Source organism: Doryrhamphus excisus, linkage group LG6 (assembly GCF_037039965.1).
Source record: "Doryrhamphus excisus strain RoL-2023G ecotype Guam linkage group LG6, RoL_Dexc_Guam_v1.1, whole genome shotgun sequence".
NCBI lineage: Eukaryota > Metazoa > Chordata > Actinopteri > Syngnathiformes > Syngnathidae > Doryrhamphus > Doryrhamphus excisus.
The window spans coordinates 2,123,808-2,148,736 of record NC_136362.1 but is presented as its reverse complement, the minus strand read 5'-3'; the positions used below and the strand labels follow the sequence as shown (position 1 = coordinate 2,148,736).

The window sequence follows — 24,929 nt, the reverse complement described above, 5'->3', positions numbered from 1 at the left end:
AGACGGATCTGATGTGCTCTTTGACCAACAAAATGAGATTAGAGGGATTTAGATCCAATAACGTGGTACATCTGTTGCGTCAGCTTTTCCCAAGCATTCCCAAAGGGAAAAAAAAGTGATCGGTAAATAGTAGCGATAGGTTATTTTCCCGTTATTTGACTCCCGGGTCTGCGTACTTAGCAGGTCTAGACAAGGGTTGGTATTTTGAACGCTAATGCGTCCTGATGTCTCTTAAGCTGTGGACACTCTCAGGCTCTTGGCCCTCTTCATATTAATGGGATTAACGGCGCGGTGGATGAGAGGGGGCACACAATGGAAGCGGAGATCCCGGAGCGGTCAGAAACTCAAACTCCCTTGACTCCCATATCTCAATAAGATGCTGTAGTTTGCCCCTTTTGCCCCCTTTTTTCCTTTTTAAAGTATACACTCTCAGATATGCAGCGTTTTTCTGTCCTTGTTAGACCCAGTTTGTGCTGCTGGGCTGGATCGTTTCATTAAGGTTATGACACAAGTTGACCGGGTCAGTGATATAGGCTTTGTCCATTGTAAGGGGAAAAGGCTGTGTGGTCCTACGACCCAAAGAACGAAGTATAAGGCCAAAAATACATAATTAGGGAGAAAAAAAAACATACATAAGTCGCTCTATAGTATAAGTCGCACAAGGCCTAAAATGCATAATTAGGTATCAAAAAACATACATAAGTTGCTCCAGAGTATAAGTCGCACAAGGCCAAAAATGCATAATGAGGTAGAAAAAAACATACATAAGTCGCTCCAGAGTATAAGTCGCACAAGGCCAAAAATGCATAATTAGGGAGAAAAAAAAACATACATAAGTCGCTCTATAGTATAAGTCGCACAAGGCCTAAAATGCATAATTAGGTATCAAAAAACATACATAAGTTGCTCCAGAGTATAAGTCGCACAAGGCCAAAAATGCATAATTAGGTATCAAAAAACATACATAAGTTGCTCCAGAGTATAAGTCGCACAAGGCCAAAAATGCATAATTAGGTAGAAAAAAACATGCATAAGTCGCTTAAGGCCAAAAATGCATACTTAGGTAGAAAAAAACATACATAAGTCGCTCCAGAGTATAAGTCGCACAAGGCCAAAAATGCATAATTAGGTAGAAAAAAAAACATACATAAGTCGCTTAAGGCCAAAAATGCATACTTAGGTAGAAAAAAAACATACATAAGTCGCTCCAGAGTATAAGTCGCACAAGGCCAAAAATGCATAATTAGGTAGAAAAAAAATACATAAGTCACTCAAGAGTATAAGTCGCACAAGGCCAAAAATGCATAATGAGGTAGAAAAAAACATACATAAGTCGCTCCGGAGTATAAGTCGCACAAGGCCAAAAATGCATAATTAGGTAGAAAAAAAATACATAAGTCGCTCAAGGCCGAAAATGCATAATTAGGTAGAAAAAAACATACATAAGTCGCTCCAGAGTATAAGTCGCACAAGGCCAAAAATGCATAATTAGGTAGAAAAAAACATACATAAGTCGCTCCAGAGTATAAGTCGCACAAGGCCAAAAATGCATAATTAGGGAGAAAAAAAAACATACATAAGTCGCTCTATAGTATAAGTCGCACAAGGCCTAAAATGCATAATTAGGTAGAATAAAACATACATAAGTTGCTCCAGAGTATAAGTCGCACAAGGCCAAAAATGCATAATTAGGTAGAAAAAAAAACATACATAAGTCGCTCTATAGTATAAGTCGCACAAGGCCTAAAATGCATAATTAGATATCAAAAAACATACATAAGTTGCTCCAGAGTATAAGTCGCACAAGGCCAAAAATGCATAATGAGGTAGAAAAAAACATACATAAGTCGCTCCAGAGTATAAGTCGCACAAGGCCAAAAATGCATAATTAGGGAGAAAAAAAAACATACATAAGTCGCTCTATAGTATAAGTCGCACAAGGCCTAAAATGCATAATTAGGTATCAAAAAACATACATAAGTTGCTCCAGAGTATAAGTCGCACAAGGCCAAAAATGCATAATTAGGTAGAAAAAAAAAGACATAAGTCGCTCCAGTGTATAAGTCGCACGAGGCCAAAAATGCATAATTAGGTAGAAAAAAAATATACATAAGTCGCTCCAGAGTATAAGTCGCACAAGGCCAAAAATGCATAATTAGGTAGAAAAAAAACATACATAAGTCGCTCCGGAGTATAAGTGGCATTTTTTGCTTAGAGACTGCTTTGATAAATGTCAAAGATGGTTTCATTTCTGTGGATTTTCCGTATTTTATTGACCTGTCAAATATGGATTTCGGGTGCAGGTTGTTGGGTCCTCATGAGGCAGATGAGTGTGAAATCTTTCCAGATGGTAAATCCACTTGTGCCGGATTGTATTTCACAAACGGAGCCAACTTTCTCACCGACTCCTTCTCGTTCGCTCGCTGTCATTGGGAATAACATCGCGGCAGAGACAGATTGATGGATGCTTGATGGTTTGCACGACTGGTTTATTTTGGCTGAGCGGCGGTGACCCCAAGTCACTCCGGCCGTGGTGTTTCTTCTCATCACTGACCTTCGCATGTCACTTCCCCCTCCAAGTGAGCGCTTCCTCTCCGGGATGGATACACACAATTTGCACCAGTTTATTTTTGATTTGACAAGGAAGTTTGGGGAGAGAGAAAATGACTGTTTTCCTTTTACCAGCCCCTTAAGTCTGAGGATCAGTTCTCTGACAGAATAATAAGGGATCCTCAAACCCCAAAATACATTTCTAAATGTAGTGTTTACATAAGAACATTCTGTGATGTAGATTCCGAGGAGGATAGATATTGATGGTGAGTACAGTGGAACCCTAGTTTATATTGTATTATATATCGTATTTTCTGGACTATAAGTCACTCCGGAGTATAAGTCACACAAGGCCAAAAATGCATAATTAGGTAGAAAAAAACATACATAAGTCGCTCCAGACTATAAGTCACACAAGGCCAAAAATGCATAATTAGGTAGAAAAAAAACATACATAAGTCACTCTAGCGTATAAGTCGCACGAGGCCAAAAATGCATAATTAGGTAGAAAAAAACATACATAAGTCGCTCCAGAGTATAAGTCGCAGAAGGCCAAAAATGCATAATTAGGTAGAAAAAAAACATACATAAGTCGCTCCAAAGTATAAGTCGCACAAGGCCAAAAATGCATAATTAGGTAGAAAAAAAACATACATAAGTCGCTCTAGCGTATAAGTCCCACAAGGCCAAAAATGCATAATTAGGTAGAAAAAAAACATACATAAGTCGCACTGCAGTATAAGTCACACAAGGCCGAAAATGCATAATTAGGTAGAAAAATACATAAGTCACTCTAGTGTATAAGTCGCACGAGGCCAAAATGCATAATTAGGTAGAAAAAAAACATACATAAGTCACTCTAGCGTATAAGTCGCACGAGGCCAAAAATGCATAATTAGGTAGAAAAAAACATACATAAGTCGCTCCAGAGTATAAGTCGCAGAAGGCCAAAAATGCATAATTAGGTAGAAAAAAAACATACATAAGTCGCTCCAAAGTATAAGTCGCACAAGGCCAAAAATGCATAATTAGGTAGAAAAAAAACATACATAAGTCGCTCTAGCGTATAAGTCCCACAAGGCCAAAAATGCATAATTAGGTAGAAAAAAAACATACATAAGTCGCACTGCAGTATAAGTCACACAAGGCCGAAAATGCATAATTAGGTAGAAAAATACATAAGTCGCACTGCAGTATAAGTCACACAAGGCCGAAAATGCATAATTAGGTAGAAAAATACATAAGTCACTCTAGTGTATAAGTCGCACGAGGCCAAAATGCATAATTAGGTAGAAAAAAAAACATACATAAGTTGCACTGGAGTATAAGTCACACAAGGCCGAAAATGCATAATTGGGTCGAAAAAAACATACATAAGTCACTCTAGCGTATAAGTCGCACGAGGCCAAAAATGCATAATTAGGTAGAAAAAAACATACATAAGTCGCTCCGGAGTATAAGTCGCACAAGGCCAAAAATGCATAATTAGGTAGAAGAAAAACATACATAAGTCGCTCCAGAGTATAAGTCGCACGAGGCCAAAAATGTATAATTAGGTAGAAAAAAACATACATAAGTCGCACTGGAATATAAGTCGCACAAGGCCAAAAATGCATAATTAGGTAGAAAAAAACATACATAAGTCGCTCCGGAGTATAAGTAGCACAAGGCCAAAAATGCATAATTGGATAGAAAAAAAACATACATAAGTCGCTCCAGAGTATAAGTTCCAAAAGGCTAAAAATGCATAATTAGGTAGAAAAAAACATACATAAGTCGCTCCAGAGTATAAGTCGCACAAGGCCAAAAATGCATAATTAGGTAGAAAAAAAACATACATAAGTCGCACTGGAGTATAAGTCTCACAAGGCCAAAAATGCACAATTAAGTAGAAAAAAACATACATAAGTCGAGCTGAGGTATAAGTTCCACAAGGCCAAAATGCATAATTAGGTAGAAAAAAAACATACATAAGTCGCTCAGAGTATAAGTTCCAAAAGGCTAAAAATACATAATTAGGTAGAAAAAAAACATACATAAGTCGCTCCGGAGTATAAGTCGCACAAGGCAAAAAATGCATAATTAGGTAGAAAAAAAACATACATAAGTCGCTCCAGAGTATAAGTCGCACAAGGCCAAAAATGCATAATTAGGTAGAAGAAAAACATACATAAGTCGCACTGGAGTATAAGTCGTAATTGTGGTTTCTGCAAAATCCTGCAACCCAAACAAAGCAACAAGCATGGAAGCTAACCTCTGGTCAGAAGTATCAAAATCTGATTTGTCAGTCTCATTTTGCTATTAAAGCAAACAGAATCGATTAAAAGTCCAACAGTCCGACCAGAAGAGGCTGTTTGTTCTCCAGCGTGTTCTTCTACCTTCATGTTTACCCTCATCCTGACCCATGTCGAATGCATTGCTAGTCATTCAGTCTCCGTTAGAAGAAACCACTGAACAATCGCCTCTCTTCACAACAGGAGGGCTTTTTGTCTTAGTTTGACCTTTTCGGATTCACGGTCATAAATTTGTTTGATTTGTTCCTCCTTAGAACGTTTGTGTTTCTACGGAAACAACATCAGTATAGACGAAGATACAAGATTCCATGCAAGGACCCTTCTGGTTTTGCCCAACACCGGGCTGCTAATGTATTCCGCTTTGACCCACAGAGGGGTTCAAGAAGGAACCCCCCACCACATGCAGGGCGGGATGGAATGTCCATACAAAGAGGCTACAAATAAGTGAATGGATTGCAGTGTTGAGGGTTTTTGTCATCCGTATTCCCAAAGCTTTTACCATAAGGAGACTCAAGGCACCACTGAGGGATGAGCTTAAATCATGGAACATCACCACGGAGGCCACTCGCTCTCTGATGTTTATTGCATGTGGGGCTTAAGTGCCCGGAGAAGCTTTGAGCATGGCAGTGGAGCGGAAAGAGGAAGACATCTTTAGTGCATGAACCGTCATGAGGTTAGCATTTGAAACATGTGTGTTATCTTATGGTTAGAATCCGGTTTTTTTTGGTCCAAATATGTCCTAAAAATGTCATCCGATACGAGAAATATGATCTCTACGTTTCAAACACTGAGCATGTTAAAGGATCAGTGTTCATTTTGGGTATCAGTTTTGACTTATACTAAAATTATCTGTAGTACCGGTAGGAATGGAACATGTTTCTAACCCAACGACCACGAAATCAGACGTCAACAAAGAGACAACCTCTGTATGAATGGACTAATCCTTGAGCATGTTCAAGGATCAGTGTTCACTTATACTACAATTACCGGTAGGAATGGAACATGTTTCCAACCCAATGACCACCTATATTGCATCTTTTGAGGAAATCAGACGTCAACAAAGAGACAACCTCTGTATGAATGGACTAATCCTTGAGCATGTTAAAGGATCAGTGTTCATTTTGGGTATCAGTTTTGACTTATACTAAAATTATCTGTAGTACCGGTAGGAATGGAACATGTTTCTAACCCAACGACCACGAAATCAGACGTCAACAAAGAGACAACCTCTGTATGAATGGACTAATCCTTGAGCATGTTCAAGGATCAGTGTTCACTCATACTACAATTACCGGTAGGAATGGAACATGTTTCTAACCCGATGACCACCTATATTGCGTCTTTTGAGGAAATCAGACGTCAACAAAGAGACAACCTCTGTATGAATGGACTAATCCTTGAGCATGTTAAAGGATCAGTGTTCATTTTGGGTATCAGTTTTGACTTATACTAAAATTATCTGTAGTACCGGTAGGAATGGAACATGTTTCTAACCCAACAACCACGAAATCAGACGTCAACAAAGAGACAACCTCTGTATGAATGGATTAATCCTTGAGCATGTTAAAGGATCAGTGTTCACTTATACTAAAATTACCGGTAGGAATGGAACATGTTTCTAACCCAATGACCACCTATATTGCATCTTTTAAGGAAATCAGACGTCAACAAAGAGACAACCTCTGTATGAATGGACTAATCCTTGAGCATGTTAAAGGATCAGTGTTCATTTTGGGTATCAGTTTTGACTTATACTAAAATTATCTGTAGTACCGGTAGGAATGGAACATGTTTCTAACCCAACGACCACGAAATCAGACGTCAACAAAGAGACAACCTCTGTATGAATGGACTAATCCTTGAGCATGTTCAAGGATCAGTATTCACTTATACTACAATTACCGGTAGGAATGGAACATGTTTCTAACCCAATGACCACCTATATTGCATCTTTTGAGGAAATCAGACGTCAACAAAGAGACAACCTCTGTATGAATGGACTAATCCTTGAGCATGTTAAAGGATCAGTGTTAGTTTTGGTGTCAGTTTTGACTTATACTAAAATTATCTGTAGTACCGGTAGGAATGGAACATGTTTCTAACCCAACGACCACGAAATCAGACGTCAACAAAGAGACAACCTCTGTATGAATGGACTAATCCTTGAGCATGTTCAAGGATCAGTGTTCACTTATACTAAAATTACCGGTAGGAATGGAACATGTTTCTAACCCAATGACCACCTATATTGCATCTTTTGAGGAAATCAGACGTCAACAAAGAGACAACCTCTGTATGAATGGACTAATCCTTGAGCATGTTAAAGGATCAGTGTTCATTTTGGTGTCAGTTTTGACTTATACTAAAATTATCTGTAGTACCGGTAGGAATGGAACATGTTTCTAACCCAACGACCACGAAATCAGACGTCAACAAAGAGACAACCTCTGTATGAATGGACTAATCCTTGAGCATGTTCAAGGATCAGTGTTTACTTATACTAAAATTACCGGTAGGAATGGAACATGTTTCTAACCCAAGGACCACTTGTATTGTGTCTTTTGAGGAAATCAGACATCAACAAAGAGACAACCTCTGTATGAATGGACTAATCCTTGAGCATGTTAAAGGATCAGTGTTCATTTTGGTGTCAGTTTTGACTTATACTAAAATTATCTGTAGTAGCGGTAGGAATGGAACATGTTTCTAACCCAACGACCACGAAATCAGACGTCAACAAAGAGACAACCTCTGTATGAATGGACTGATCCTTGAGGATGTTAAAGGATCAGTGTTCACTTATACTAAAATTACCGGTAGGAATGGAACATGTTTCCAACCCAATGACCACCTATATTGCATCTTTTGAGGAAATCAGACGTCAACAAAGAGACAACCTCTGTATGAATGGACTAATCCTTGAGCATGTTAAAGGATCAGTGTTCATTTTGGTGTCAGTTTTGACTTATACTAAAATTATCTGTAGTACCGGTAGGAATGGAACATGTTTCTAACCCAACGACCACGAAATCAGACGTCAACAAAGAGACAACCTCTGTATGAATGGACTAATCCTTGAGCATGTTAAAGGATCAGTGTTCACTTATACTAAAATTACCGGTAGGAATGGAACATGTTTCTAACCCAATGACCACCTATATTGCATCTTTTGTGGAAATCAGACGTCAACAAAGAGACAACCTCTGTATGAATGGACTAATCCTTGAGCATGTTAAAGGATCAGTGTTCATTTTGGGTATCAGTTTTGACTTATACTAAAATTATCTGTAGTACCGGTAGGAATGGAACATGTTTCTAACCCAACGACCACGAAATCAGACGTCAACAAAGAGACAACCTCTGTATGAATGGACTGATCCTTGAGGATGTTAAAGGATCAGTGTTCACTTATACTACAATTACCGGTAGGAATGGAACATGTTTCTAACCCAATGACCACCTATATTGCATCTTTTGAGGAAATCAGACGTCAACAAAGAGACAACCTCTGTATGAATGGACTAATCCTTGAGCATGTTAAAGGATCAGTGTTCATTTTGGGTATCAGTTTTGACTTATACTAAAATTATCTGTAGTACCGGTAGGAATGGAACATGTTTCTAACCCAACGACTACGAAATCAGACGTCAACAAAGAGACAACCTCTGTATGAATGGACTAATCCTTGAGCATGTTCAAGGATCAGTGTTCACTTATACTACAATTACCGGTAGGAATGGAACATGTTTCTAACCCAATGACCACCTATATTGCATCTTTTGAGGAAATCAGACGTCAACAAAGAGACAACCTCTGTATGAATGGACTAATCCTTGAGCATGTTAAAGGATCAGTGTTCATTTTGGTGTCAGTTTTGACTTATACTAAAATTATCTGTAGTACCGGTAGGAATGGAACATGTTTCTAACCCAACGACCACGAAATCAGACGTCAACAAAGAGACAACCTCTGTATGAATGGACTGATCCTTGAGGATGTTAAAGGATCAGTGTTCACTTATACTAAAATTACCGGTAGGAATGGAACATGTTTCTAACCCAATGACCACCTATATTGCATCTTTTGAGGAAATCAGACGTCAACAAAGAGACAACCTCTGTATGAATGGACTAATCCTTGAGCATGTTAAAGGATCAATGTTCATTTTGGTGTCAGTTTTGACTTATACTAAAATTATCTGTAGTACCGGTAGGAATGGAACATGTTTCTAACCCAACGACCATGAAATCAGACGTCAACAAAGAGACAACCTCTGTATGAATGGACTAATCCTTGAGCATGTTCAAGGATCAGTGATCACTTATACTAAAATTAGCGGTAGGCATGGAACATGTTTCTAACCCAATGACCACCTATATTGCATCTTTTGAGGAAATCAGACGTCAACAAAGAGACAACCTCTGTATGAATGGACTAATCCTTGAGCATGTTAAAGGATCAGTGTTCATTTTGGGTATCAGTTTTGACTTATACTAAAATTATCTGTAGTAACGGTAGGAATGGAACATGTTTCTAACCCAACGACCACGAAATCAGACGTCAACAAAGAGACAACCTCTGTATGAATGGACTGATCCTTGAGGATGTTAAAGGATCAGTGTTCACTTATACTAAAATTACCGGTAGGAATGGAACATGTTTCCAACCCAATGACCACCTATATTGCATCTTTTGAGGAAATCAGACGTCAACAAAGAGACAACCTCTGTATGAATGGACTAATCCTTGAGCATGTTAAAGGATCAGTGTTCATTTTGGTATCAGTTTTGACTTATACTTAAATTACCAGTATTACCGGTAGGAATGGAACATGTTTCTAACAAAAGGACCACTTGTATTGTGTCTTTTGAGGAAATCAGACGTCAACAAAGAGACAACCTCTGTCTGAATGGACTAATCCTTGAGCATGTTCAAGAATCAGTGTTCATTTGGGTATCACTTTTGACTTACACTAAAATTACCTGTAGTACCGGTAGGAATGGAACATGTTTCTAACACAATGACCACCTATATTGCATCTTTTGAGGAAATCAGACGTCAATAAAGACACAACCTCTGTATAAATGGACTAATCCTTGAGCATGTTAAAGGATCAGTGTTCATTTGGGTATCAGTTTTGACTTATACCAAAATTACCTGCAGTACCGGTAGGAATGGAACATGTTTCTAACCCAAGCACCACTTGTATTGTGTCTTTTGAGCGACAACCTCTGTATGAATGGACTAATCCTTGAGCATGTTAAAGGATCAGTGTTCATTTGGGTATCAGTTTTGACTTATACTAAAATTACCTGTAGTACCGGTAGGAATGGAACATGTTTCTAACCCAAGCACCACTTGTATTGTGTCTTTTGAGGAAATCAGACGTCAACAAAGAGACAACCTCTGTATGAATGGACTAATCCTTGTTACATTTGTTCACTTCCTGCTTTCCTTATATAGTTTTAAGTAGTTATAAGTTTTTTGTTTAAATTAAATTAAATTAAATTAAATTAAATTAAATTAAATTAAATTAAATTAAATTAAATTAAATTAAATTAAATTAAATTAAATTAAATTAAATTATTCAAATGTCTAAGAATTTGAACCCAATTCAGTTCAAAGTTAAGGAATAGAAATACACAAACAGATGCAATGACCCAAACCACCATTCCACATACAGTACGTCTGCATAGTACAGCACTAGTGCACATTAGTAAAAATGGTTTTAAAGTGAAAATAATAGCATTAACCGGCTATTTAAACGTGAAACAAACTGATTTTAATGAGGGCAATTAACAGTTTTATTCTCAGAGGGATTGTTTGTGTCATCGCACCGGCTTAATGGCTTAAAGAACTCAACAATAAAAACTAGCCTCCATTACGAAGCACATTAATCCCAGAAAAAGAACTGTTTTCATGAAGACATCATAATTTAATATTAATACACTAAGACAATACGCCGCCTTGACTATTAACAATGTTGGCTTTAATCATCCATAAATCTTTCATTTCCAACGTTTCTTTTCGGAGTCAAGCTTTTTGATGTTCGCCACATATGTCAAAACGATTTCCATTCTTTGATCGTATTTGAAGGCGAACTTTCAAAATGTAGAAAACTTGCAATGACGCTTGAAAAGCGTTCCCTCTAATGATGGAAATGTAATAAAATCTCCATACTCCTTAGACTAGAATTACAAGGTTTTATGTGACTTATAACAGAATTTTCTGGTTGCAGAATTCGCTGCACCGTCTCGGAAGAATAAGACGTAGAAGTCAGCGGTTATCAAAAGTAATGACTCGTCTGTACCACATGGTCTTATATTCTTGTAAACGCTAGCCAAAAATACTGTATGAGAAAACTATTTTGTGTAACTTTAATAGTAACTTTGAAAAACGATATAGTATTTTTCCTGTTTTAAACATCCAGGTCACTGAACTGATTGTCTTATATAGTTTTACCATAGACTTGAACTTACTACAAACCGATGCAAAGTATTTAAACAGCATTTCCTGCTATTGGATTTTTTGGGAAAAAATATAGAAAACTGCATCTGTTCCCAGCGCAACATATTTTATAAAAGTCCACTTGCGTGACTCAAATGCTATCCAATCCAAGATGGAGTTTAATAGACCTGTTTTCAACTTGACCAAATGTAAAATAAAACCAAAACCATTAAAACCAAATTATTTGGTAGCTTATTCATTTCACTACATTGGATATATACAGTATAAATATATATTTTACTGTATATATTTTTATATATGTATTCGTATGTATGCACTTTTAGTGCAGGAGGAACTTTTGTTGTGTGCGGGGCTGCGTTGGACTGGAAATATAACAAAATGAATTTTATGTGCATGTTATTATGTGCATAATATGTATAAAAAATAAATAATAAATATAAATAATAAAAACTAACTTATGATTCTGATTTCACAATAATTTTACAATAATAAAACATTTTAAAAATAAAAATGATTTGTTTTTAAAAATAAAAGATAAAAAATATATATATATTAAAAAAAAAACTTAAACTATATTAGGAAAGCAGGAAGTGAACAAATGTAACAGATACTGATTGTAAGGTCATACTGTATGGTCACATCACCTCGTACTTTGGTACGTGACAAAAAAAAAAAAAAATATTGTTTAAATAAAAAATAAAAGATAAATAAAAATAAATTTAATTTTTTTTTTTAAACTTAAACTATTAGGAAAGCAGGAAGTGAACAAATGTAACAGATACTGATTGTAAGGTCATACTGATTGTATGGTCATATCACCACGTACTTCGTTACGTGACAAAAAAATAATAATTTTTTTTAAATAAAAATAAAAGATAAATAAAAAAAAAAAAAAAACTAACTATATTAGGAAAGCAGGAAGTGAACAAATGTAACAGATACTGATTGTATGGTCATACTGATTGTATGGTCACATCACCTCGTACTTCGGTACGTGACAAAAAAATAAAAATAATAAATTTAAAAAAAAAAAAAAAAAAAAAAAAAACTTAAACTATATTAGGAAAGCAGGAAGTGAACAAATGTAACAGATACTGATTGTAAGGTCATACTGATTGTATGGTCACATCACCACGTACTTCGGTATGTGACAAAAAAATGTAAATAAATAAATTAAATTTAAATAAAAATAAAAGCTAAATAAAAATAATTAAAAAATAATAATAATTAAAAAAAAACTTAAACTATATTAGGAAAACAGGAAATGAACAAATGTAACAGTTACTGATTTTAAAAGTAGGAGTTAATGAGGCAGCATTAGCATCCCTTAGCGGTGCATTAGTCCAGTCTGTCATAGAAGGCCCCCTGAAGGTAACCAAATCTCCGCCAGTGACATTCCGCTCCACTCATATGCCGGCACTTTACATGTGCCTTCAATTAAGGACCGCAAGCGGAGCCCGAACGGGGGACGTTTAAAGAAGCGAGTCCGGCTTTAGAGCGACGAGAACACTGGCCTGTTGTGATAGCTTCTAATGAGATCACTCAAGAGTTGCATCCTTGAACGCTGCCATTCGTTAATGTGATGCGTCTAAATAAGCTTTCACGCTGTGTTCTTGCTGGAGGCCTTGTGTTGGCCGGGGGGGGGGGGGGGGGGGGCTGAAATAGTCCGCTCTTAAGGTTTCTATACAGCTAATGATGGGATGATTGAGGAATGTGCCCATCTTCTGGCTTCCTCCTGTGCTGTTTCGCCCTTAAGCTGATTGGCTCGTGCTCGTATTTTATGTCTGATTGCACAAGGCTTTTTAAGAAATTAGTCACAAATCACAAAGCTTGGAGGGAGTTGAGCTCCGTATTTTATTGCGTGGCAGACGAGGATCTTTATAATGGTAATTGGTAATGGTTTTATTTCATTTGAACATGCATCAGATTACAATTGAATGCATCCCATAATCAGTTCCCAGTTCCACATGTCCAAAAAGGAGTAGGAAGAAGCAAAGCTTATTAAATCCTACCCCTCCATCTGGTACTTTTACAATTAGTAATTGTTACATTTGTTCACTTCCTGCTTTCCTAATATAATTTTAGTTTAGTTTAGTTTTGTTTTGTCACGTACCGAAGTACGAGGTGATGTGGCCATACAATCAGTATGACGTTACGATCAGTAACTGTTACTTTTGTTCACTTCCTGCTTTCCTAATACAGTTAGTTTTTTTTTATTATTATTTGTAATTTTTTAATTTTATTTTTTTGTCAAATACCGAAGTACAAGGTGATATGACCATACAATCAGTACGACCTTACAATCAGTATCTGTTACATTTGTTCACTTCCTGCTTTCCTAATATAGTTTAAGTTTTTTTAAATCTTTAATTTAATTTTACTTATTTTATTTTTTTATATTTTTATATTTTTTACTTTTATTTTTTTGTCAAATACCAAAGTACGAGGTGATATGACCATACAATCAGTATTTCCTTACAATCAGTAACTGTTACATTTGTAACTGTTTTAACTTTTACATTTTTTGTTTTAATTAATAATTTCATTTGAACATGCATCAGATTACAATTAAATGCATCCCATAATCAGTTCCCAGTTCCACATGTCCAAAAAGGAGTAGAAAGAAGCAAAGCTTATTAAATCCTACCCCTCCATCTGGTACTTTTACAATCAGTAACTGTTACATTTGTTCACTTCCTGCTTTCCTAATATAGTTTTAGTTTGTTTTTGTTTTGTTTTGGTTTTTTTTGTCACGAACCGAGGTGATATGACCATACAATCAGCATGACATTACAATCAGTAACTGTTACATTTGTTCACTTCCTGCTTTCCTAATATAGTTTTAGTTTGTTTTTGTTTTGTTTTGGGGTTTTTTGTCACGAACCGAGGTGATATGACCATACAATCAGCATGACATTACAATCAGTAACTGTTACATTTGTTCACTTCCTGCTTTCCTAATACAGTTAAAGTTTAAAAAAAAATATATATATATATATATATATATTTTTTATTTTTATTATTTGTAATTTTTTAATATTTATTTTTTGTCACGTACCGAAGTACAAGGTGATATGACCATACAATCAGTATTTCCTTACAATCAGTAACTGTTACATTTCTAACTGTTACAACTGTTACATTTTTTTTTTATTTAATTTAATTTAATTTTTTGTCCAAAAGGAGTAGGAAGAAGCAAAGCTTATTAAATCCTACCCCTCCATCTGGTACTTTTACAATCAGTAACTGTTACATTTGTTCACTTCCTGCTTTCCTAATATAGTTTTTTTTATTATAATAATCAGTAAACCGTGCATACAAACATGAATATGCAACATACTCCCAAGACACAAAAAGCTTCCCTTTCATTGCATGTCTGCATTCTGGTTGGTGGCAGATTGTAGGTGGGATGAATAAAATTGAGGGAGTGGGTCCAGAGGCACCAGGCCCCTAAATGGGGAGCACAAAGGCCCCAGAAGAGTTGGGGTTAAGTGAAAAGGGGGCCACACAAAGGCTGAGGAGCAGAGTCCTTTATGAGGAAGTTGCATGGAGAGGGAGAGTCCTGAGTCCAAGCATCGAGATCCGGCATCTGGAACACGACCATGTGTGGTCCATTATCACACCAAGCTAACCCACAGAGCCACGCCTCTCACAATCGATACATGGGTTCCCGCTTGATGATTGGCAGAATCGAACACTGATCTTCGCAGATATTAGTTAATAAATGCGGATAGCGGCACGGCGGTCGAGTGGTTAGCGCGCAGACCTCACAGCTAGGAGACAAGGGTTCAATTCCACCCTCGGCCATGTCTGTGTGGAGTTTTCTCCGGGTACTCCTGTTTCCTCCCATTCCAAAAACATATAAATTTAATTAATAAAATTTTTAAATGAATAAAATAATTATTTCAATAAATTAATTAAGTGCGCTGGTTTTTTCCCAACTCATATTGGTACCTGTTTATATATTTGTAATTAATTATTTAAATTAAATAATTATTTAAAGAAATTAATAAATTATTTAAATACATTCATAATTTTTTTTATTAATTAATTATTTTTTAAAATAAATTAATTACATTTTTAAATAAATGAATTGTAAAAAATAATTACTTAATTAAAAAATAATTGGCGACTCCAAATTGTCCATAGGTATGAATGTGAGTGTGAATGGTTGTTTGTCTATATGTGCCCTGTGATTGGCTGGCCACCAGACCAGGGGTCTCAAACTCGCGGCCCGCGGGCCAAATGCGGCTGGGATAGGCTCCAGCAACCCTTGTGAGGAAAAAGCGTGCATGCTAATATTTCCGGCTTGCCATAACACGGGAATAACGTGGTGATGCATCCTTCCGTTTGTCGTTTTTCTTCATCCGATATGACTGGGAATGCTGCAGCTCTCCGGAGCAGGAAACAGATGGACTCGTGTCCTTCATCAGATCAAAAAGCAGTCGTAGGGGGAGGGGGAACGCAGCTACTCGTCTGAGGTTTCTCAAAAAAAAAAAAAAAAACCAACAACGTATGTCACAGCTTCAGCTGCACTCTGAGCCGTTTTCCAGGTCAGGAGCGTGTCTTCTTCTCAGTTAACCATTCCTGGAGGAATTGAGGAAGACAAGAGGACTCACGTCACCTCTGTTCCCGTTGACTCCATGTAGACGCTCAAAGTGATCCACGATGCCGACGCCATTAATCAGACAGCTCAATCCTTGACCTGGTTGTCCAGCAGGTTATATCACACAAGCGTCACCACCGGTGGGCACAACACATAGTAAGGCTGGGTTAAACCATTATTTTTGTCATCGATTAATCCACAAAATAGTTTTTCGATGCATCGATTAATCTAACAATTAATTTTTAAATCCGATTTTGATTCCATTACCTCCTCATAATTTGACCTATATAGCAATGAATGTTAATTAATCGCTACACAAAACACAAACTTCGTCTTTACGATATTTTTTTATGAACAATTTAAAAAAATTACCGGACTATAAGTCGCTCCCGAGTATACGTCGCACAAGGCCAAAAATGCATAATTAGGTCGAAAAAAACATACATAAGTCGCTCCAGAGTATAAGTCGTACAAGGCCAAAAATGCATAATTAGGTAGAAAAAAACATACATAAGTCGCTCCAGAGTACAAGTCGCACAAGGCCAAAAATGCATAATTAGATAGAAAAAAACATACATAAGTCGCTCCAGAGTATAAGTCGTACAAAGCCAAAAATGCGTAATTAGGTCGAAAGAAAACATACATAAGTCGCTCCAGAGTATAAGTCGCACAAAGCCAAAAATGCATAATTAGGTCGAAAAAAAACATACATAAGTCACACTGGAGTATAAGTCACACAAGGCCAAAAATGCATAATTAGGTAGAAAAAACATACATAAGTCGCTCTGGAGTATAAGTCACACAAGGCCAAAAATGCGTAATTAGGTCGAAAAAAAACATACATAAGTCGCTCCGGAGTATAAGTCACACAAGGCCAAAATGTGTAATTAGGTAGAAAAAAACATACATAAGTCGCTCCAGAGTATAAGTCGCACAAGGCCAAAAATACACAATTAGATAAAAAAACATACATAAGTCGCTCCAGAGTATAAGTCGCACAAAGCCAAAATGCGTAATTAGGTAGAAAAAAACATACATAAGTCACACTAGAGTATAATTCGCACAAGGCCAAAAATGCATAATTAAGTAGAAAAAAACATACATAAGTCGCTCTGGAGTATAAGTCGCACAAAGCCAAAAATGCGTAATTAGGTCGAAAAAAAACATACATAAGTCGCTCCGGAGTATAAGTCACACAAGGCCAAAATGTGTAATTAGGTAGAAAAAAACATACATAAGTCGCTCCAGAGTATAAGTCGCACAAAGCCAAAAATGCATAATTAGGTAGAAAAAAACATACATAAGTCGCTCCGGAGTATAAGTCACACAAGGCAAAAAATGCGTAATTAGGTAGAAAAAAAACATACATAAGTCGCTCTGGAGTATAAGTCACACAAGGTCAAAATGTGTAATTAGGTAGAAAAAAACATACATAAGTCGCTCCAGAGTATAAGTCGCACAAGGCCAAAAATGCATAATTAGGTAGAAAAAAACATACATAAGTTGCTCCAGAGTATAAGTCGTACAAAGCCAAAATGCGTAATTAGGTAGAAAAAAACATACATAAGTCACACTAGAGTATAAGTCGCACAAGGCCAAAAATGCATAATTAGGTAGAAAAAAAACATACATAAGTCGCTGCAGAGTATAACTCGCACAAGGCCAAAAGTGCATCATTAGGTAGAAAAAAACATACATAAGTCACACTGGAGTATAAGTGAAGTAGGCGCCACAAGTACCTTCCGATCGGAATGTTATTTAGGGAGCACGGAAAGCTAAAATAGCGCTTTAAATAAACGGTTAAATACTAACTCCTAACGAGATAATACATATTTACATATTTTCATTTGAATAGCTTTTCCGAAGAGCCCCTTCCTGAGTCCTCCCAAATGTCGGATAATGATTGGAAGAATTTAAGCCTGTGAGTTTCTAGTGAGAAGATTCCTTCTTGGAAAGCTGCGGTTCTTTGATAGAAACAGCCCCCGAGGCGCCCATCCGCCCCCACCCCCCTTTCCCCAGTCTCCTTCCTAATGAGCATTGTGTCTAACAAGCGATGCAAGCAATTGTATGCTAATGTATCCGTGGTGGTCTAAGGTTTGTAGTTAGATTCCGAATGTGTAGAATCCATTCATAGAAAATCTTCGCTTTCATTCGGCCTCGAAACAGGAAGCATTTAAACAGCTGGAGGTGAATAAAATTATAAATCCTTATTGTTTTTATTTGTTTTTGTTTGTTTTTGTGCAGCATCAACTCTGCCAGAATATCTACAAAGTATAAACTATGCAAAATCCGTCCTTGTACCGCATATTGGAAATATTTTCTCCACCAATCCAAGTAGATATGCTGAGATGTTTTTTATGTTTAACAAAGTAAACATAAAACATAGCATGCTAACGTATTTTGCGGACTATAAGTCACTCCGGAGTATAAGTCGGACAAGGCCAAAAAACTACTAAAAACTACTTCTTTTGGACATGTGGAACTGGGAACTGATTATGGGATGCCGCTGGGTTCAAAGGTCCAAAACGAAAAGGTCCAAAAATTTAATTTAATTTAATTTAATTTAATTTAATTTAATTTAATTTAATTTAATTTAATTTAATTTAATTTAATTTAATTTAATAAAAAAAAAACATATACTATATTAGGAAAGCAGGAAGTGAACAAATGTACAAATGTTTTGGTTTGGTGGCTGACGGATTGGGTCTCTTGCTTGAGGCCGCTGGGTTCAAAGGTCCAAAACAAAAATAAAATAAAATAAAATGAAAATATGAAAAAATAAAATAAATAAAATTAAAAACTTATACTAAAAACTTAACTATATTAGGAAAGCAGGAAGTGAACAAATGTAACAGTTACTGATTGTAAAAGTACCAGATGGAGGGGTAGGATTTAATAAGCTTTGCTTCTTCCTACTCCTTTTGGACAACTATATTAGGAAAGCAGGAAGTGAACAAATGTAAAATTAATATTTTTTAAATAAAATACAAAAATAATAAAAAAATCAAAAAAATTAATTATATTAGGAAAGCAGGAAGTGAACAAATGTAAAATTATTTTTTAATAAAATAAAAAAATAATGATTTTTTAAAAATAAATTATATTAGGAAAGCAGGAAGTGAACAAATGTAAAATTTATATTTTTTAAATAAAATACAAAAATAATTAAAAAATCAAAAAATAAATTATATTAGGAAAGCAGGAAGTGAACAAATGTAACAGTTACTGATTGTAAAAGTACCAGATGGAGGGGTAGGATTTAATAAGCTTTGCTTCTTCCTACTCCTTTTGGACAACTATATTAGGAAAGCAGGAAGTGAACAAATGTAAAAAAAATTTTTTTAAATAAAATACAAAAATAATAAAAAAATAAATTATATTAGGAAAGCAGGGAGTGAACAAATGTAAAATTATTTTTTAATAAAATAAAAAAATAATGATTTTTTAAAAATACATTATATTAGGAAAGCAGGAAGTGAACACATGTAAAATTAATATTTTTTAAATAAAATACAAAAATAATAAAAAAATCAAAAAATAAATTATATTAGGAAAGCAGGAAGTGAACAAATGTAACAGTTACTGATTGTAAAAGTACCAGATGGAGGGGTAGGATTTAATAAGCTTTGCTTCTTCCTACTCCTTTTGGACAACTATATTAGGAAAGCAGGAAGTGAACAAATGTAACAGTTACTGATTGTAAAAGTACCAGATGGAGGGGTAGGATTTAATAAGCTTTGCTTCTTCCTACTCCTTTTGGACAACTATATTAGGAAAGCAGGAAGTGAACAAATGTAAAATTCTTTTTTTTAAATAAAATACAAAAATAATAAAAAAATCAAAAAAATAAATTATATTAGGAAAGCAGGAAGTGAACAAATGTAAAATTATTTTTTAATAAAATAAAAAATAATGATTTTTTAAAAATAAATTATATTAGGAAAGCAGGAAGTGAACAAATGTAACAGTTACTGATTGTAAAAGTACCAGATGGAGGGGTAGGATTTAATAAGCTTTGCTTCTTCCCACTCCTTTTGGACAACTATATTAGGAAAGCAGGAAGTGAACAAATGTAAAATTATTTTTTTAAAATAAAATACAAAAATAATAAAAAAATCAAAAAAATAAATTATATTAGGAAAGCAGGAAGTGAACAAATGTAAAGAAATATTTTTAATAAAATAAAAAAAATATGATTTTTTTAAAATAAATTATATTAGCAAAGTAGGAAGTGAACAAATGTAACAGTTACTGATTGTAAAAGTACCAGATGGAGGGGTAGGATTTAATAAGTTTTGCTTCTTCCTACTCCTTTTGGACATGTGGAACTGTGAACTGATTATGTGATGCATTCAATTGTAATCTGATGCATGTTCAAATGAAATAAAACCATTACCATTACAATAATGCAAACATTAGGCAAATTCAGCCCAAGTTACTCAAAACAAACTTGCTCTCCAAACATTTATCCGTGTCTAACATTTATTTATATACTATACTTATGTGCTGCTGAATGGAAATGAGCAGAAACCCTTCAAATCCTTGTTTTTTCACTCTGCAACACCTCCACGTATTTTTCAAGCGGAACACTCCGGAATATTCACAGAATGAATAAATCAGGAACAAATCACCCATAGTGCTGCTTTTAGATGTTTCCTCCCCACTGGGGAGTCATTTGTTATTACAGGTGGCCCCTTACAAGCCCACTGTTGCTTCTCACGTATCTCAAATAAAATACTCAAAAAGACTCATGTCAGCTTTTTTTTTTTTAAAGAGTAAAAATACCAAATAGATGAGTAAACGTCTTTCAAAAAACACCAAACAGAAGCAGATTAGTCTATTTGCGACATAATCCTCTTTCAGACAACAAAAGATTTATAGGTCAATCATGAGGGGGGGGGGGGTGGGGTCGCCGGAGTGGAGTGTCTACCCACGGCGCCACGGTGCAATCAGTTTATATGACCACCCACTCACATACATGTGGCCTTCAGGAACAATCGGCAGCAGCATCACCGACTGTACGGTATAAAGAATAACATCCAACGTTTTATAATTTTATTCTAAAAGAGCATTTAAAAATAGAATGGGGGGTGGGGGGGGGTTGAATTTAATGAGCTGACTACAAAAACGAGCACATGGATTAAGATGAAGCTATGAAAAAATTGGTCAGGCTGGTAACATTGAAGTCAACCACTGGATTAGATTTGAGCCGTAATGCTTCTACTAAAGTGGCACTTTAATAAAAAGAACATAGATTCTCCACAAAGGACAAGCTGATTTTATTGTTAAAAATTTGTTTTGAACTCTTTCCAACTTTTACTTACGCGAGATTTTTAATCTAAACACCAGGGGTGTCCAACATGTGGCACATTTTTTGAAAAATGACAAGAAAGACCAAATACTGTGGAACCTTGGATAGCGCCGCTATTTAATAACATAGCATAACGTGATGTCCACCATATTGGACGCTAACTAAAGAATGCATAAAAAAATTGTAGCATGCAATTTTGACGTTACCAAAAAAAAAAAAAAAAAACATGCTAACTGGGGCGGTTGCTAACCAAGGTTCCACTTTATTAAAACAAAAAATACCATAATGTTGACGTATTATTTTTTAAAATCGTATTACAAGAAACAAATCAAATAATGACTTCTTTTTGGGGAAATTTTGGTTAGGATAAAGTTATAAAATTATGAAAATAGTCATAATATGAGAATAAAGTCATAATACTATAGGAAAAAAATATATTTCTAAAAATTTACAAAAAGTAGCACGAATAAGTAAGTTCAGGTTAATACCGTATTTTCCGGACTATAAGTCACACTTTTTTTCATAGGTTGGCTGTTCCTGCGACTTATACTCCAGAGCGACTTATGTATGTTTTTTTCAAACGAATTATGCATTTTTGGCCTTATGCGACTTATACTCTGGAGCGACTTATGTATGTTTTTTTCGACCTAATTATGCATTTTTGGCCTTGTGCGACTTATACTCTGGAGTGACTTATGTATGTTTTTTTTTCGACCTAATTATGCATTTTTGGCCTTGTGCGACTTATACTCTGGAGTGACTTATGTATGTTTTTTTTTCGACCTAATTATGCATTTTTGGCCTTGTGCGACTTATACTCTGGAGCGACTTATGTATGTTTTTTTTTTGACCTAATTATGCATTTTTGGCCTTGTGCGACTTATACTCTGGAGCGACTTATGTATGTTTTTTTTTGACCTAATTATGCATTTTTGGCCTTGTGCGACTTATACTCTGGAGCGACTTATGTATGTTTTTTTTTACCTAATTATGCATTTTTGGCCTTGTGCGACTTACGTATGTTTTTTTCGACCTAATTATGCATTTTTGGCCTTGTTTGACTTATACTCCGGATTGACTTATGTACATTTTTTTTTCGACCTAATTATGCATTTTTGGCCTTGTGAGACTTATACTCCGGTGCAACTTATGTATGTTTTTTTTTCGACCTAATTATGCATTTTTGACCTTGTTCGACTTATACTCTGGAGCGACTTATGTATGTTTTTTTTTCTACCTAATTATGCATTTTTGGCCTTGTGGACTTGTAGTCCAGAAAATACAGTATATACCGTATTTTCCGGACTATGGAATTCCGGAATGCATAAAAGCAACCAAAATTGTAAAATACAATTTTGAGGTTACCAAAAAAAACACGCTAACTGGGGCGGATGCTAACCAAGGTTCCAATTTATTAAGACAAAAAATACCATAAATGTTGCTATATTAAAGACAAAAATGTGTATAAAAATATGTATTTTTAAAAATCATAATATGACAAAAACTGAAACTGAAAAATAGAAAAAATTAAATATCAAAAATGAAAAATTAAAAAAAATAAATAAAGACTTCTTTTGGGGGAAATTTTTGTTAGAAAAAAGTATATAATATATAATATAAGAATAAAGTCATAATACTACAGGAAAAAAATCATATTTATAAAAATTTACAAAAAGTAGCACGAATAAGTAAGTTTAGCCTAATACCGTATTTTCTGGACTATACGTCCCAAAAAAAATGCGACTTTTACTTCTGTATAGATAAAAAAATAACATTGTGCTGATTTATAATCCGCAAGGCATGCTGGGCAGCCTCCTATTGTTTTATGTGAGCTTCCCAGCATGCCTTGTGTTATTTTTGACTGCACCGTGATATGTTTCCCCACAAAAAAAAAATCGAATTGAACAAGAATGAAACTCAATTACAGCGCTAACAATATAAACAGGAAAATCCCTGCTGGCTGATAAACGTGGATGATAAACGTGGTAACGTTGACCCATAACACCTGCGTCATATTGTGAGCTATTTATAGCGCACTATGGAAAATCACACCGAGCTGTCCAATCTGTCGTCGGGGAGCCACGTGGGTGTTTTCACGCCTAATTACGAGCGCACACGGTGATTAACGATGACACCAGAGACGCCACGAACGTATAAAAGCCAAGGTGACTTCAGGAGAGGTCGTGTAAAACATGGCAGTGTGCAGATGGGAGCAAAGCATCATGGGTTTTCATCATGCGAACCAGCTGGCATGTTAGATCCCCGATACCAAAGTTCACAGGAGGTTGGACCTTCTTAAAGCTTAAAGATTTATACCGTTTTTTCAAACAAAGTAAGCCGGTGAAGATTTATTTCAGGCTCCTTCCAAGAGAGTCATACACAATTTAGATTCAATTTTTGGTAATATAACCAACATACTTTTGTCTGATTGACGATTTATTGCGTAAAAGTCGGAGAGTAATACATTTGTTTTTATTACTGTGACTTTTTACTGGCCATTTTTCAGCCTTGCTCAGCAACTGGGACGGTATTGGACCACTTTGGTTGTGAAGGTACTTTTTAACAGCTTCAATACATCACAATATTTATGAAAATTAAGTTTTTTTAAATGTTAAAAATTAACTAAAATATATATACACTACTGCTCAAAAGTTTGGAATTACTTGGGAATTTTTCCAGCATCCGGAAGTTGCCGCTTCACACACGAGAACACATATTTAGCGTGAGGCGTCTTTGTTTTAAACTACACACTCTCAGATATTTGTCTTCTTGCACAGTTCTGCGGCGTTTTTCTGTCCTTGTTAGACCCGGTTTGTGCTGCTCTATGCAAAAATGTACATCCTTATTTGAAAATCATCTGATTAATTTCAATTGTTTGTAAAATGCATAAAAATGTGTTTTTCTTTGGAAAACACACTCAGTTCTGCAGCGTTTTTCTGTCCTTGTTAGACCCGGTTTGTGCTGCTCTACGCGAAAATGTACATCCTTCTTTGAAAATCATCTGATTCATTTCAGTTGTTTGTGAAATGGAAACAATTGTTTGTAAAATGCATGAAAATTTGTTTTTCTTTGGAAAACACACTCAGTTCTGCAGCGTTTTTCTGTCCTTGTTAGACCCGGTTTGTGCTGCTCTATGCAAAAATGTACATCCTTCTTTGAAAATCATCTGATTCATTTCAATCGTTTGTGAAATGCATGAAAATGTGTTTTTCTTTGGAAAACACACTCTCAGATATGTCTTCTTGCACAGTTCTGCAGTGTTTTTCTGTCCTTGTTAGACCCGGTTTGTGCTGCTCTATGCAAAAATGTACATCCTTCTTTGAAAATCATCTGATTCATTTCAATTGTTTGTAAAATGCATGAAAATTTGTTTTTCTTTGGAAAACACACTCAGTTCTGCAGCGTTTTTCTGTCCTTGTTAGACCCGGTTTGTGCTGCTCGATGCAAAAATGTACATCCTTCTTTGAAAATCATCTGATTAATTTCAGTTGTTTGTGAAATGGAAACAATTGTTTGTAAAATGCATGAAAATGTGTTTTTCTTTGGAAAACACACTCTCAGATATGTCTTCTTGCACAGTTCTGCGGCGTTTTTCTGTCCTTGTTAGACCCGGTTTGTGCTGCTCTACGCAAAGATGTACATCCTTCTTTGAAAATCATCTGATTCATTTCAGTTGATTGTGAAATGGAAACAATTGTTT

The 24,929-nt window shown here is 35.6% G+C and overlaps 1 protein-coding gene and 1 long non-coding RNA gene across 2 annotated transcripts in view; both read left to right on the top strand.

Moving 5' to 3' along the window:
- The window catches only part of tmtc2b (transmembrane O-mannosyltransferase targeting cadherins 2b), a 119,196-nt gene that overhangs the window by 8,374 nt on the left and 85,893 nt on the right, over positions 1 to 24,929 (top strand). The gene's annotated exons all lie outside the window — the stretch shown is intronic.
- On the top strand, positions 16,435 to 18,360 carry LOC144898591 (uncharacterized). Its single transcript, XR_013627469.1, has 3 exons — positions 16,435 to 16,938; positions 17,269 to 17,512; positions 17,580 to 18,360. It is a non-coding gene; the product is annotated as an uncharacterized LOC144898591 (long non-coding RNA).